The following is a 15089-nucleotide window of genomic DNA, read 5'->3' as shown; positions in this document are numbered from 1 at the left end:
ACATAGGAACTAAAACTCCACCGGGAAGGTTCTCCACAACTGCCATGTTCCGCTCGACCACGACCATAGCTACCACTAGATATAATATTCTTTTGATGCAGGACTTATGGACTAATGAACCTCTATGACAACCGGAGTATCCTCCTCCACTCTTGAACCAATTACTCTCCAAAACTCTAGTTCGAGGAATTCATCATACAGGAAGTTTCACTTCTCTCCCTATCTTATTTTTATTTTACAATACCTCTCTTTGTTCATTGAGGGCAATGTACATCTTAAATGTGGGGGGAGGCATTCATTTCATTTTCAGAAAAATCCCTGAATTACTGCCTTGTTCTCTTGAAAAGCTCTCATATCATATTTAGGATAAATTTTGACTGGTTTATGATTTTGATTGATATATCTTGAATTAAAACATAGGGACTTATGCATTGACTAGTTAGACTTTAAGATATTAGAGAATCAAGCATGATAAGTTGATTTTTAAGAATTTAAAATTATAGGTTGTTTCCCCAAGTCTAGGTATTACTTTGAATTAGAATTCACGAGTCTAAACATTAAAAAGCCATGATTTTTATGAGATTTTTGAGCCTTTTGAGCATCTATTAATTCTTTCATGCTCACTTTTATCATTGCTTTGAGTGTGTCAGTATTGAACTGTTATTCTAGAACTTGCTTGATTATGCATGTTGAGACCACACCATTTATTTGATATATCAAAATGATTAAGGCACTTAGGATTAACCTAATCATGCCATGAAAAGCCTACCTCCACGATTAACCCCTAGTAAACCCCCTTGAGCCTAACAAGTCATTTCTTGTGTTACCCTTAATATTAACCTTTAACCTATTAGTGTTGAAATCCCTTAAATTAATCCCTATTTTTTGTTGAGATTTGAGTTGAATGGATTGTCTAGCTATGTTTTGTTCTTGATAGTTAGTCTATAGTATTTTAACTTGTTCTTAAAAAAAACAAAACTATGTATACATATCTGTAATTTCATTTTCTGAGAAGAAGCTCTGTTGTATGTAAGTAAAGATTAACTCTTTTTCTAGTTAGGTAATTTTTCAATTCAATCTCAATTCTAACCATTTCTTTTAACTTGTGACCACACCCTTTAACCAAGCCTCGTTACAACCCTATAAAGACCTTTTGATTGATGTATCATCTTAAATTATAGTGGTGGAGATTTGATTTTCATGCAAGCCTATGGTAATTACTTTTCATTATTGACTATTGAGTGCTTCATTTATTGTCCTTAAACACCTCGAGTGATTTGATTGAATCTTTAGTGAGGATGTGAAACTCTGTGATAATCTGAATCAAAGGTAATTACTTAGATGCGGAGAAACACCTATGTTTGCATAATTAAATACTCAACTTGGAATGTTTAAAATTTTTGTGTTCTTCTTAGTTGAATTCTCAATGTATGATTACCTATGAATTATTCTGAGATATTATCAATAGGAATTGTAAGTTGAGGAGAATTTATTTTGATTATGAGTTGAGAATTTTGCTTGAGGATAAGCAAATGCTTAAGTGTGGGGGTATTTGATAAACCATAAATTATACATATTTTTACCCCATATTTAATGCATTTTATGGATGATTTCTCATTAGAGTTGGTGAATTCGATGCTCCTAATGCTTTAATTTCATGTTTTATACTTAGGAGAGCATAGGAGAGCGAAAGGAACGAGAAACGGGCCAAAAACGGAAAAAATGGGCCAAAGTACGAAATCAATACGGGCTAGACCTCGTCACAAGCACAGACCACACGGCCGTGTCAATCTGGTAGAATTGGAGCACGATTCACACGGGTATAGCACACGCCCGTGCCATTCTAATAGGCTCGAAGATGGCCAGAAGTAATCGCACACGGGTGTGTCACACGGGCGTGTCCCTGTCAAGCCTAAGTTAAGTCCAATTCGGAAAAGGCCACTTTTGAGGGCTTCTAGGCATTCCAAAGCCTATAAATACACCCTAGAAGAGGAGAAAAAGGGAGACGGGGAAGAGGGGGTAAGGAATTACTCCAAGGAAGTCGATTGATCCATCTCAGAAGCCGGATTCATCATCAAGACTTAAGATCTCTCCTCAATTTCCCTTTAAGAGTTTTGGGTTTTCTTTATGTTTTGTATTCTTTATTCTTATGAGATGTTTTCTTATTTAGTTATGAACTAAAACCCTTAAATACCTAAGGGGAATGAAACCTAAGACGAATCTTGTTATTATTTTTTGAATCGTATGATAAATATTTAACTTGTTCTTAATTATGTGTTTTTAATTCTTGTATTGATATCCCAGGATACTGATTCAAGACATACTTTTATTCAGAGGAGGAATAGACCCTGTCTAAGAGTACTTTTGTCATAATTAAGCGGAGTTGGTTGCGCGCCTAGAAATAGGATGACAGGATTTTGCCAGATTAGGGTGAAACCTAATAAGGGGATCCATAGATCGAGTTAATGCAACCCTAGAGTGTTAATTAGAGAAAAGTCTCAGTTATTCAATCTAGGGATTAGACATTATTAGTCTTGAATAGGGATAGTAACATAACTTAGGGATATCTACGGAATAAGTTGAATGAATAAATCGTCCGATTTGGAGCCAGAATAACAAGTAAAGTCTAGGTGGATTTTTCCTTAGGTATTGTCTTTATTCAATAGATTTTCCCAAAAGCAATTCCCCAATTCTTTTCTCTGTGAGTTCTTAGTTTAGATAATTAGTTAATTAAAATAAAACCTCTTTATTCTTAGGCTAGATAATAAAAATACAATCATTACTAGTACTTTTAGTTCCTTTGGGTTCGACAATCTAGTCTTGCTAAAACTATACTACTGTTCGATAGGTACGCTTGCCTACATCGCAATAATAGTTATTTCAAGAATGAGTAATTATAGATATTTAAAACCTATCACGAAACCTCGCGATCAATTACTATGTTTTGTATTGGGATTTTTGATGAATTTGAGTATTTGGACTAAATTGTGAAAATGAGAAATTGAGGGGATAAAATGTGAAATAAATGAAATCTATGGGCTTATATGAGCTAAAGGAAAATTCGGCTAGGCAAGTGTGAGATGAAATTATGCATATTTTGTGATTTTATGAAATAGGGACTAAAGTGTTAAAATGTGAAAATGTGAGGGCTATTTTGTAAAATGCCCTAAATATGTCTATATGGATTAAATTGAATGATTTTTTGAATAAAAGATTTAAATTTGAATTTGTATAGATCAAGAACCAAAGAAAACGGAATTAGATCGGGAAAGTCGAAAGTCGTTGAATAGCCGTTCGTTTCCATTCATTTTCGTACGAGGTAAGTCTATATACAAATAAATGTGTTTGAAATTATTTTTTATGCTTATATGATATTGAATTGTGATGAATGATTATAGAATTTGTGTATGTGAAATTGAGAATATTTTGATAATGTAACGACGTCTGAAAGCCCCGTATGAACCATAGGAATAGTTGGAATACATATGTCATGACATAGGATTTTGATATGTGATTTCATGTAAAACCATGTCTGGGATGTTGGCATCGATTTGAGATTTACGTGTAAGACCATGTCTGGGACATCCGCACCGTATTTGATTTTGTGTAAGACTCTACCTGGGACGGTGGCATCGATATTTGATTACATGTAAGACCACGTCTGGGACGTTGGCATTGTACGGGTTTTTCAAGTTATCCGTGTATCCTATTTGAGAAATACGTGATTGAATGAATGAAGAACCGATTCAGGTACATGGAGATGTGTTCAACATTTGTTAATGAGAAGTAAGTTTATGTGGAAGAGATGATATGTGATATAAGTATGAGAAAATATGCTATATGTGCAAATGAATTGGGAATATGGGAAATGTATATGAACTATAGTGCAAATGAATTGGGAATATGTGAAATGTATATGAACTATGTGATTTGTGATAGTATTTGGCTATGGAGTATATGTATTTTATGATGCTTATATGCTTAAAATGATAAGCTTATTTGTATATGGCTTACTAAGCTTTTAAAAGCTTACTTTGTGTGTGTTTGCATTGTGTTATAGATATCGAAGCTACTGGAAGCTCGAGGATTATCGAGGATCATCACCACACTATCAAATATTATTTTGGTACCTTTCGAAGATGTATATATATCATTGTATGGCATGTATAGGCTAGAATTAATGTGGTATGTTTTGAGATGTGTATATCATGCCATGAGATATGGCTTGATTATGGTTGAACTTATTGTTTGATTTTGGTACATATATGTGATGCAAAAATGGTAAATTTGGTGTATATATATGGCCTAGTGAAATGGTCTTTTTGGTAAGTTAGTTTTGTGGTTGAAATGGTTATAAATGTGATCTGAATCATGTGTTCAAGGTATGAATTAGTTACATGGAATTAGTATGTTTGAGTTGGTATTACGTATGGAAATGATTAATGATATTAAAGTATGAGTGATGCTTGTTTTGGAAATGTTTTGGTTGCATTTTGGGTTATGAAATGTGGTCTTAAAAGCTTATGTATATAGGATGGCAAAATGGCTTTTCTAGCAGCCTAATTTTATCCATACGGGCAGAGACACGGGAGTGTGTCTCAGTCGTGTGTGACACATGGTCATGTTACACAGCCGTGTGTCTCCTGGGGTAGTCCTACAATTTAAAGTTAGTCTCGAGCACGGCCTAGACACACGGGTGTGTCTGATGGCCGTGTGAGGCACACAGCCTTGGCACATGAGCGTGTGTGGCCATTTCAAAGGGTACACGGGCTAGACACACAGGCGTGTGGTCGGCCGTGTGACCCAAGTTAGTTTTGACCATGGCTAAGACACACGGGCATGTATCCGGCCGTGTGGTATAAGTTAGTATGTATGCTTTGTTTTCACACGGCCTATGCCACGGGCGTGTTTGGTGGTCGTGTGAGGCACATGGCCTATTCACACGGGCATGTGACCTGTGATTCCGTGAAATTTTTATAAGTTTTTGGAAATTTTATAAGAGATCGGTTTAGTCCTGAACCTTTTCCGAAGTATGTTTAAGGTCTCGTTGACCTAAGAAAGGGACTTTATGTTGATATTTGACTATAATATGATGATGTATGACTTTTGATTGTGAAATGATTGCGAAATATTCCAATATATCTGGTAATGCCTCTTAATCCTAGTCCGGCGATGAATACGGGTTATGGGTGTTACTTTTGGTTGGTATCAGAGCTACGATTTAGTCGATTCTAGGACTAATGTAACGTATGTGAGACTAGCTATACATGCCATATTTGTAAACTGTGATAGTATGATGATTCCTGACAATGAAAATATGTTTTTATATAGTAAATGAATCCCGAACGAGCTGTATCTGATGATGTTGAAAGTAATGCGCCTGCTCCCGCTTAAGGGACAGCGTCATCTGATTCTAGACCTGCTACTAGTAGCCACAAGGGAGGGGCTAAGCAAGCCTTTTACCAAATGATGAATGATTGGTTCACTCAGTATATGAGAACTAATTTGGATGTTCCACAACCTTTACCCCCGCTAAATCCTCCGCAAGTCCCTATCATACCACAAGCTAATTCGATTCAGTTGTATAATCCACCTATTGATAAAATTAGAAAATATGGGGTCGAAGAGTTTCGTGCTACTACTAATGATGATGCTGAGAGAGTTGAATTGTGGTTAGAGAATACGATACGAGTGTTCGATGTATCCTCATGTACTCCAGACGAATGTCTTAAATGTGCCATTTCACTTCTGAGACATAGGGTGTATCATTGGTGGAAGACGTTGATATCAGTGGTTCCGAGAGAATGAGTCACCTGGGATTTCTTTCAAGCTGAATTCCGAAAAAAATACATCAGTCAGAGATTCATCGATCAGAAACGCAAAGAGTTTCTTGAGTTGAAACAGGGCCGTATGTCTGTTACAGAATACGAGTGAGAATTCGTGAGATTGAGCCAGTATGCTCGAGAATGTGTCTTGATCGAAGAAATAATGTGTAAAAGGTTTGAAGACAGCTTAAATGAAGATATCCGCTTATTAGTCAAAATTTTGGAAATAAAAGATTTTGTTGTGTTTTTTGAACGAGCATGTAAAGCTAAAGAACTCGAGAAAGAGAAAAGAAAAACTGACTTAGTAGCTAGAGAGGTGCGAATAAGATCATCGAGCAAGTCATTTCATTCGGCATCAAAGAAATTTTGAGATGATTTTAGCCACTCAAAGGGTAATTTGGGATATTCGAGCAGAGATCGTACTAGATCACATTCAAGTTTCAGAGCTCCAGCTACTTCTGCTGCAAGTGTGGGAATGTCTGATCTGATCGACCTGAGTGCAGACACTGTGGTAAAAGACTTTCGGGAAGTTGTAGATTGAATGACCGAGCTTGCTTTAGATGTGGATCCTTAGATCACTTTATCCGTGAATGTCTTGAGTCTGTAGAACAAGAGAATGTGCAAGATCTGAGGCTGAGTGGCAATATAGCTCGAGGTAGAGCACCCAGAAATGTAGGTAGTATGAGTGGTAGCCAAAAGGGAACTAAAGATACAACTATTAGATCTGAGGCTCGCGTACCTACCAGAGCCTGTGCTATTCGTGAACGGGAAGAAGCTTTGTCTCCAGATGTTATTACTAGTACTTTCACTCTTTATGATACTTCTGTGATTACATTAATAGATCCAGGATCAATGCATTCATATATGTGCATGAACTTAGTGAGCAGTATGTAACAATCCGATTTAGACCCTAATCGGAACGGTGATTTCGGGACCACGAATCTGATTCAAAAAAATATTTAAATATTATTTTCTGTATTTATTATATGTGAATTAGCATGTGTGAAAGTTTCGTATAAAAATTTGATTGTTTGCGTGCTTAATTAAATAAAAGGGCTTAATCGTGTAAAATGAAAACTTGATAGTTTAAATCATAAAGGCTGAATTGTTAGTGGCTTTTTAATATGGAGTATTTATGTTGCAAATTGCCCATGATAATATGCATTGGACGGTAGTAGCCTTATAAAAAATCATGGTTTTTTATTTTATTACAAAGGTTATTTAAGTTAAATGGTTATTATAATAAGTTATAATAAAACATAAAAATTAAATAAGCATGCATAATTCTTGTTTTTGCCGAAACTTGAGAAAGAAAGAAAGAAAGAAAATATAGTTTTGTGATGTTCGGCCATTAACAAGCTTGATTAAGGTATGTATCTAGCTCAGTTTTTGATAATTTTTGCGTTTTTGAGATCGTTGCTTCGAGTACTACCCGACCCATGCTTGAATTTTTTATTTTGGTGAACATTTTGAGTTATGCCATTGATGAATAATTGTGTTTTGTGATGTTTGATGATAAATTATGAAAGATATGTTTTGGATTAATATGTTTTGTGTTGGAGTTTTTGATGATTTTGAATTATTAGGACTAAATTGCAAAAATGATAAATTGAAGAACTAAAATGCAAAATAAATGAAATATATGGATTAGTATGAGCATAAGGAAGATTCGGCCTAACTATAATGTGGTGAGATTTTGTGTATTTTGTGTTTTGTGTAATTAGGATTAATTTGTAAAAGTATGTAATATCACGGGTAAAATGATAATTTACCCATTTATGTGTTGTTGGGTTAAATTGAATGAAATTGTGTTTAATTGAGTTTATTTTGGAATTATATAGATCAAGAACAAAAAAATCAGACTTGGATCGGGGAAAAGCAAAAATAATTGAATAGCTGATTTTTAACGTTTGTCGATATCCGAGGTAAGTCTTTAAGTAATTAAACATAGTTTAATTCAAATATATAATGGTTTACTATGATGATTCAAATTTTATAGTTGTATAGTACAATAGCTAAATGTGGTTTAACAATGAATTAATATGGTTGAGTTTTATTCGACTGAGTTAAAACCTCTGAAAGTTGTATGAATTACATGGAATATTTGGACGATTCACTATATGAACTGTTATGAAATGATTTTATAATTATGATATTTGGGCTTTAAGCCTAGCAAGCCTTGTGCCGGTGAATTTGATCGGGCTTTGTGCCTAGCAGCCTTAGTGTTGGTGAATAAATATCAGACCTTGGGTCTAGCAGGCCTTGTGCCGGTGTGTGATTCAGGCTTATGCCTAGCAGGTTTTATACCGGTGAATTATTTTTAGGTCTATGCTTATAAGATTTCAAGTTGTTATGGAAAGTGAACAAGTAAAATTGAGCTAAATAACCTTGTATATATATTCGGCCACATAGGTATGTACATATGTGATGTTATATCTAACTTGTATATTTGGCCATATGTGATGATGTATTGAATTTGTAAATTTGGCTACATGTGATGTTCTATCTAACTTGTATATTCGGCCATATGTGATGATATAATGAACCTTATGTATTCAGCCATACATGTAAGTCTTTATGAGATGATATATTGGACCTTGTATATTCAGTTATATAGGTAAGTATTTACATGGTGTTATAATTGACCTTGAACATTCGGCCAAGGTAACTTCTTTGTGTTATAGTATAACATTAATGATACAATTCGGCTTGTTTGAAATGTTTGATTTAATCATTTGAGTTGTTTAATTTCCTTAAGGCTTACTAAGTTTAGTTAGCTTACTCTGTTTTATAGATTTTGGTTGTAAGTTACGAGCTCAGGGATCGTTATCGAAGTTATCCACACTATCGTCAACCTTCGGTACTTTTAAAAGTCTATTTTTGAACTTATGGCATGTATAGGCTAATATGTATTTTTTTCAACATTGGTATGTATAATTTGAGCCATACGAATATTGCTTAACTTCCAAGTTTGGATATGGTTATGTTTGGTAATGGTTTATTCTGTTTTGATTATATCACTCTTTAACACCAAGTTACCATTCATTACAATGTCATCAAACATCATAGACATATGTTTTAGGTCATTGCATATGTAACATCCCGAAATAAGGCTTAGTAGGAACAGTGGTTTCGGAACCACAAATTCAAGGTTGAGAAATTATTTTAATATTATTTCTTGTGTTATAGCATGATTATATGAGTGCATGAAAATTTTGGTGAATTAATTTTAGCGTTTGTGAGCTTAATTGCGAAAAAAGACTAAATCACATGAACGGAAAAAGTTATGTTTTGTTAGCTAAATATGTTAAATAGCTAGAGAACCAAAATTTGGGATGTTTAAAGTGTAAATAGACCCTAAAAAGGTGCTTGGCCGGCCATAGAGAGAAAGAAAGTAGAAAAGTCAAAATTAGCTGAAGTTGGTAACTTAATTTTGACTAGAAATAAAATAAAATAAAATAAAAGCTATCATCTTTTCATCTTTCTTCTTCCCCACCAAAAATACCGGTAAAAAGGGGGTTTTGAAAGCTAAAAAATATCAGCCACTCTTCACCCTTGCAAGTAAGTGATTTTGATGGCCTTTCTTGATAATTTTTGTACTTTTAAGACCCTTGTAGCATAATATAGCTAATGAGGGGACTATTTTGCAAAATGGATGAAAGTCTAGGGCTTTTCCATGTGAATACTCATGTTGTTTGTTGAATTTTTATGGAAGAAAATGATTCATGGTTGTGTAATAAACAACTTTTGTGAAAGGAGTTTGCATGAAAACACCTAAAAAGGGCTATTTTGTAAAGTTTGTAAAATAAGTTGTAAATGTGTGAAATAATTGAAATTGTGAGTTGTTATAGTTATAAAGAGAATTTGGCTAGGCTTGGTAAGGGAGGAAATTCGATAAAAATCGATTTACGAGCCTAGGGGTAAAATCGTACTTTTTGTGAAAGTCTAGGGGAAAAATGATCATTTTTCCAAAGTATAAATTATAGAATGTATTGGTTAATATGATGATTAAAGTAGTGAATTTTATATAGATCAAGAAAATCAAGATTCGGGCTTAAATCGAAAAGTACGAGGTTATGGACTAAAATGGTGTAATTAGCTGAAATTGCATTCGAGGTAAGTCCGTGTGACTAAATAAACATGTTATCCATGTTATTGTAATATACTTGAAATCTATTTTGCTATGATTGCATTTAATTATATGTGGATGGGGTTATGTATGAGAAAGTGATGCCAAACATTAATAACATTTTTGTGATGATTAAATCCATTGGAAATTTGATGGAATATGACATTCCATTGAAACAAGTAAGTTGTACGTAAATAATGCAAATTAACTGTTATTATGTATTATACAATTTGTTTGGCATGAATTGTTGAGTTGTCTTGGGAATGTGAAATATGAGAATTAATGTAATAAAGACTTTCGGTTGAACATTAGGAATAGATTTGGGACATTCATGCCATGACATTGGGTGATATGTGTGCTAGTGTAAGACATGTCTGAGACATGCATCAGCCACATTATGAGGGCTAGTGTAAGTGTAATAGCTCGATTTTGGGCCTAGTGGGAACAGTGGTTTCGGAACCACTATTTTGAGGCTAGATAAAATTATTTTAGTATTATTTTATGTGTTATAATATAATTTTATAAGTGCATGTAAATTTTGGTAAGTTAATTTTAGCAATTTCTAGTCCAATTTCGGAAAAGGACTAAATCGCGTAAAAGGTAAAAGTTGTGTTTAATACCTAAAGGTGTGTTAAATTGCCTTGTATCTTAAATTGGGGGTCTTTAAAGTGAAATTAGGCCATTGAAAGTGTGATGGCTGGCCATGGGAGACAAAATTGTTGAAAAGTCAAAATTAGGTGAAATTTGGTCACCAATTTTGACTAGTTTTATGATTAACAAATCAAAAAGAAAAAGCTATCATTTTTCTCTTCTCCTTCACCGAAATATGCAGCAAAGAAAGGGTTTTGAAGCTAAAAAATTTCAGCAACATATTTCCCTTGCTTGTAAGTGATTTTAATGTCTTTGCTTGATGATTTTTACATTTTTGGAACCCCTAAAGCATGAGCTTTCATAAGAGGGGACTGTTTTGCAAAATGATGAAGAGTCTAGGGTTTTGCCATGAGAGTAAATGTGTTGTTTGCTGTGTTTTTATGGAAGATTATGAGTCCTAGTTGTCTAATAAACAACTTTTGTGAAAGAAATTGCATGAAAACACCTGAAAAAAGGGTTAGATTGCTAAGTTGTAAAATGAGTTGTAATGTGTAAAATAGTTGAAATTATGAGTTGCTATAGTTATGAAAATGGTTCATCTAGACTCAAGGAGTAAAGAAATGTGATAAAAATTATTTTACGAGTATTGGGAAAAAAGTGCAAATATGCAAAAGTTTAGGGGTCAAAATGAAAATTTGTAAAAATATGATTTTTAGACCCATATGAATATTGTGACTGATTGGTAGGCTAAATGTGATATTATAGATCAAGGAAATCGAGATTTGGACCTAGAACGGAAAGAAATCGATTAAGGGATGATTATGTCCTTTTCACCTTTGTGGTATCGAGGTAAGTTTGTATGTAAACAATACCATGCTATACATGTATTTAAATGTTATCATTACATGAATTGTATAGATATTAAGTGTATGTGATTAATAGAAATATGATAAGACAAAGCCTTAATAGACGAGGAAAAATCCCGTTTGAACCTTAGGAATAGAATAGGATACGAGTGACATGTCACTAGGAATTATGAGTCTAGATGACTAGCTCGAGAGTGAGCATTGAAATGTCATGAGATATGAGGTAGCTTTAGCTACAATTGAGGCACTTATGTGCAAAGGCTTTTCCGAGTATCCAATTAGTATTCCAAGTGTTCAACGGGTAATCCAAGGAAACAGTTGATGATGGTCCCAATGAGGTAAGTCATTGGTGAGTATACACTTGAGTTATGTTACGAGTTGTGCAAGTATGTATATTAAGCGTATGATAATGCCTTGATATGTGATGGTCTATGATGCATAATATGTGTTCTTACCATGATGGATGAAATGATGTTGTATTAATTTTGTGAACAATGATCATGAATGAGTAACTTAGCCTTGACAGATTTGAGTTACTGCAGTAGTGTAACTTTGAAAATACACTAAAAATAGTGGAAAATTAGTTAGAGGCAAAATAAAATATGAGATTAAAGTTTAATGAGTCTATCTTCACATGAAAGAAACAAGGGAATAAAAAGAATTCTATATTGTGTGATATTTGAATTCTTGTAAAACAGGGTCTGAATGAATTCGAGATCCCCTATTCTAACTTTAGAAATTCATCATAAATTTTAAAAAAATTATTAAGAGTCATAACTTACTTGCATGGATTCCTTATTGAGTCTATTTTTAAGGAAAACAAACGACATGGTCATTGGAATTCTGTACAGGGAGAAATTCAGTTCGTAGTGCACAAGGGTCAGAGTGGTCATACCCTGAAACAAGGGAGACTTTAACTAATAAACTGTACTAAATGGCTTGACCAAAAATTCTAGAAAAAAATTAGTAAGTATACATATGAGTATAGTTTCAAGATAAATAGACAAGAACATTATTCGAATCCTGTACTATGAGGTAATTGAACTTTAGTACAGAAGGGTTGAAACTGTCAGATAGTGAATCAGGAGCAAACTTGAGGAATAAACTGTACTAATTGGCTAAGTCAAAAATTCTGGAAATTTTATGAAAGAAAGATAAATGAGTCTAGTTTCAGGAAAAATTAACAGAACTTAATTTGGAGTTTCGTATCTCTAGATATAAATAATTTAGTGACTATTGCTCAGGAAGACAGCTTGCAGTGAACTTGAGAATATGTTGTAAACATTGATAAAACAAGTTAATGAGTTGCTTATTATTTTCATATGAACTTACTAAGCGAAATCTTACCCCCCCTTCTTTCCCATGTTTTCTAGAGTTTCTAGGTTAGCTCGAGTTGGAGGCCGTCAGAGATATTATCACACTGTTGAGTTAACGCTATCGGCGTAAGTAAACTCAAGTGATTCTAGTCTATGACATGTATAGGGTTTTAATGTGAGTATGTAATATTATGATTTAGCCAAAGGCATTGGCTTGTTATTAAGGTAGTATTAGTCATGTAAATTGGCCTATGCCGACTAATATCGTTATGGGCCCATATGATTATTCTTATGTATGTATGTTATTATCTCTTGTGATGTGGCTTACAACATGTATGCCTAGAGATTGAATTAAGATTCATTGATGAGCTAATAACTAATGCAGGATTAAGTGATTGGTAAATAGTTAATAATGCTTCATGAATGGTTTATGGATATGATTATGCATGCTTTGTGATGGAGATGAGGTTTGATGACATGTTGATAGCTATAGCATTAATATGGTAAAGATGAAAGAAAAACTTTTTGTAATGGTTGCATGTGAAATTACCATGGTCATGTCATGTTAGGAAGGTTTAAGTGCCTAATTTTGCCATGTTGTATGCTATTGTATAAGTACGCGTGCATGTGTTGTGAGTGTGACAAAATGGCTTGGAAAATAGCCTTGTATTTGTCCAGGTTTTGGACATGGGTTCGGGACACGGGCGTGTTCTTAGCACCCGGGCGTGTGTTCTATACCTACACAGGCGTGTGGAGCCTTGATACAAGAGATTTCCTAAGTTTTTCATGAGTTCTCGGTTGGGTCCCGAACCACCTCGAATGCATGTATTGGGCCTCGTAAGCTCGCATAAAGGACAGATTGCATGAGAAAAGAAAAGTTTTTAATTATTTGAGATTTCATGGCCCTGTTTAGGATGGAAGTGTTAGTAAAAGTTAGGTAGCACCTCGAACCCCGTCCAGGCGTCGGATGCGGGCGAGGGGTGTTACAATAAGACATGTCTGGGACATGCATCGGCCTCGAGATATACAAGCCAGTGTAAGACATGTTTGAGACAAGCATCGGCCTCGAGATACACAAGCTAGTGTAAGACCTGTCTGGGACATGACGTCAGCTTGTTGTGTGTCAGTGTAAGACCTATCTGGGACATGGCATTGACACTGATAGATGAGAGCCAGTGTAAGACTTGTCTGGGACAGGTGTCGGCCTCGAGATATGAAAGTCAGTGTAAGACCTGTCTAGGACATGGCATCGACTTTGATGTGCTAGCTAGCGTAAGCCCATGTCTGGGACATGGCATCGGCATTGTATCCCATGTCTGGAGCTAATGAATATCCTGTAGTATTCAAAATTGTTTAATGGAAGATGTATGATTCATATTGAAATGGGAAAACTTATGACCATGTGGTGAGTGGTACAGGTACTTACATGAAATTGATGAGATGTGAACTCAATTCATGTTGTATGATTAGTAAGGAATGAATATGATCATGTTCAGTAACACAGGTATGTATGCCAAGCTCATGAGAAATGATTTCGATTTATGATGCACATTTGTTGAAGATGTATATAGGAAATTCATGCTTAGGAGAATGATTTTGTGATGACCTTTTGATTATAGGTCTATACATATGATGTATAAATATGTATTTTTCCCAATGTGGTGAAAATGAATTAATAAGGTGTGATAAACTTAGTATCATTAATTTACACTAAAACAGTTTTGGACAACAACAGCAGTCCGACTATGAAAATCCACCATAAATTTTGGAAATTGAGTTAGAGCCTGAATAAAATATGAAATTAAATCTTAATAAGTCTAGTTTTACATAGAAGAAATGGTGCATGAAAGAGAATTTCATATTATGAGATATTTGAAATTTTGTAAGACAGAGTTAGAATGATTTTGAAATCCCTTGTTCCAATTTGGGAAAATCATTAAAAATTATAAATAAATAGTTATGGATCATAATTTATATTCTTAGAATCCTTAATGAGTTTATTTTCAAAATAAATAAACAAAAACATCATCCGAATCTCGTATAGTGAGATAATTAGTTTTTAGTGAATAGGAGTCGGAACTGTTGGACTGCAAAATAGGGGTGACTTTAAAGAATAAATTGTACTTATTGGCTAGATAAAAAATTCTCAAAATTTTACGGTAAGAAGATATATGAGTTTAATTTTATGAAAAATTAGCAGAACTTAATTTGGAGTTCCATAGCTCCAGATATAAATAATTTAATGACTATGACTTGAGAAAAGAGCTTGACCTGAACTTAAATAAAAGTACAAATATGGTTGTATTACCTTGAGAAGCAAGTTGATAAATTGCTTATTATTTTCATACGGTCTTACTAAGAT

This window comes from Gossypium hirsutum, chromosome A12 (genome assembly GCF_007990345.1).
Source record: "Gossypium hirsutum isolate 1008001.06 chromosome A12, Gossypium_hirsutum_v2.1, whole genome shotgun sequence".
NCBI classification, from domain to species: domain Eukaryota; kingdom Viridiplantae; phylum Streptophyta; class Magnoliopsida; order Malvales; family Malvaceae; genus Gossypium; species Gossypium hirsutum.
This window is presented reverse-complemented; position numbering follows the sequence as displayed.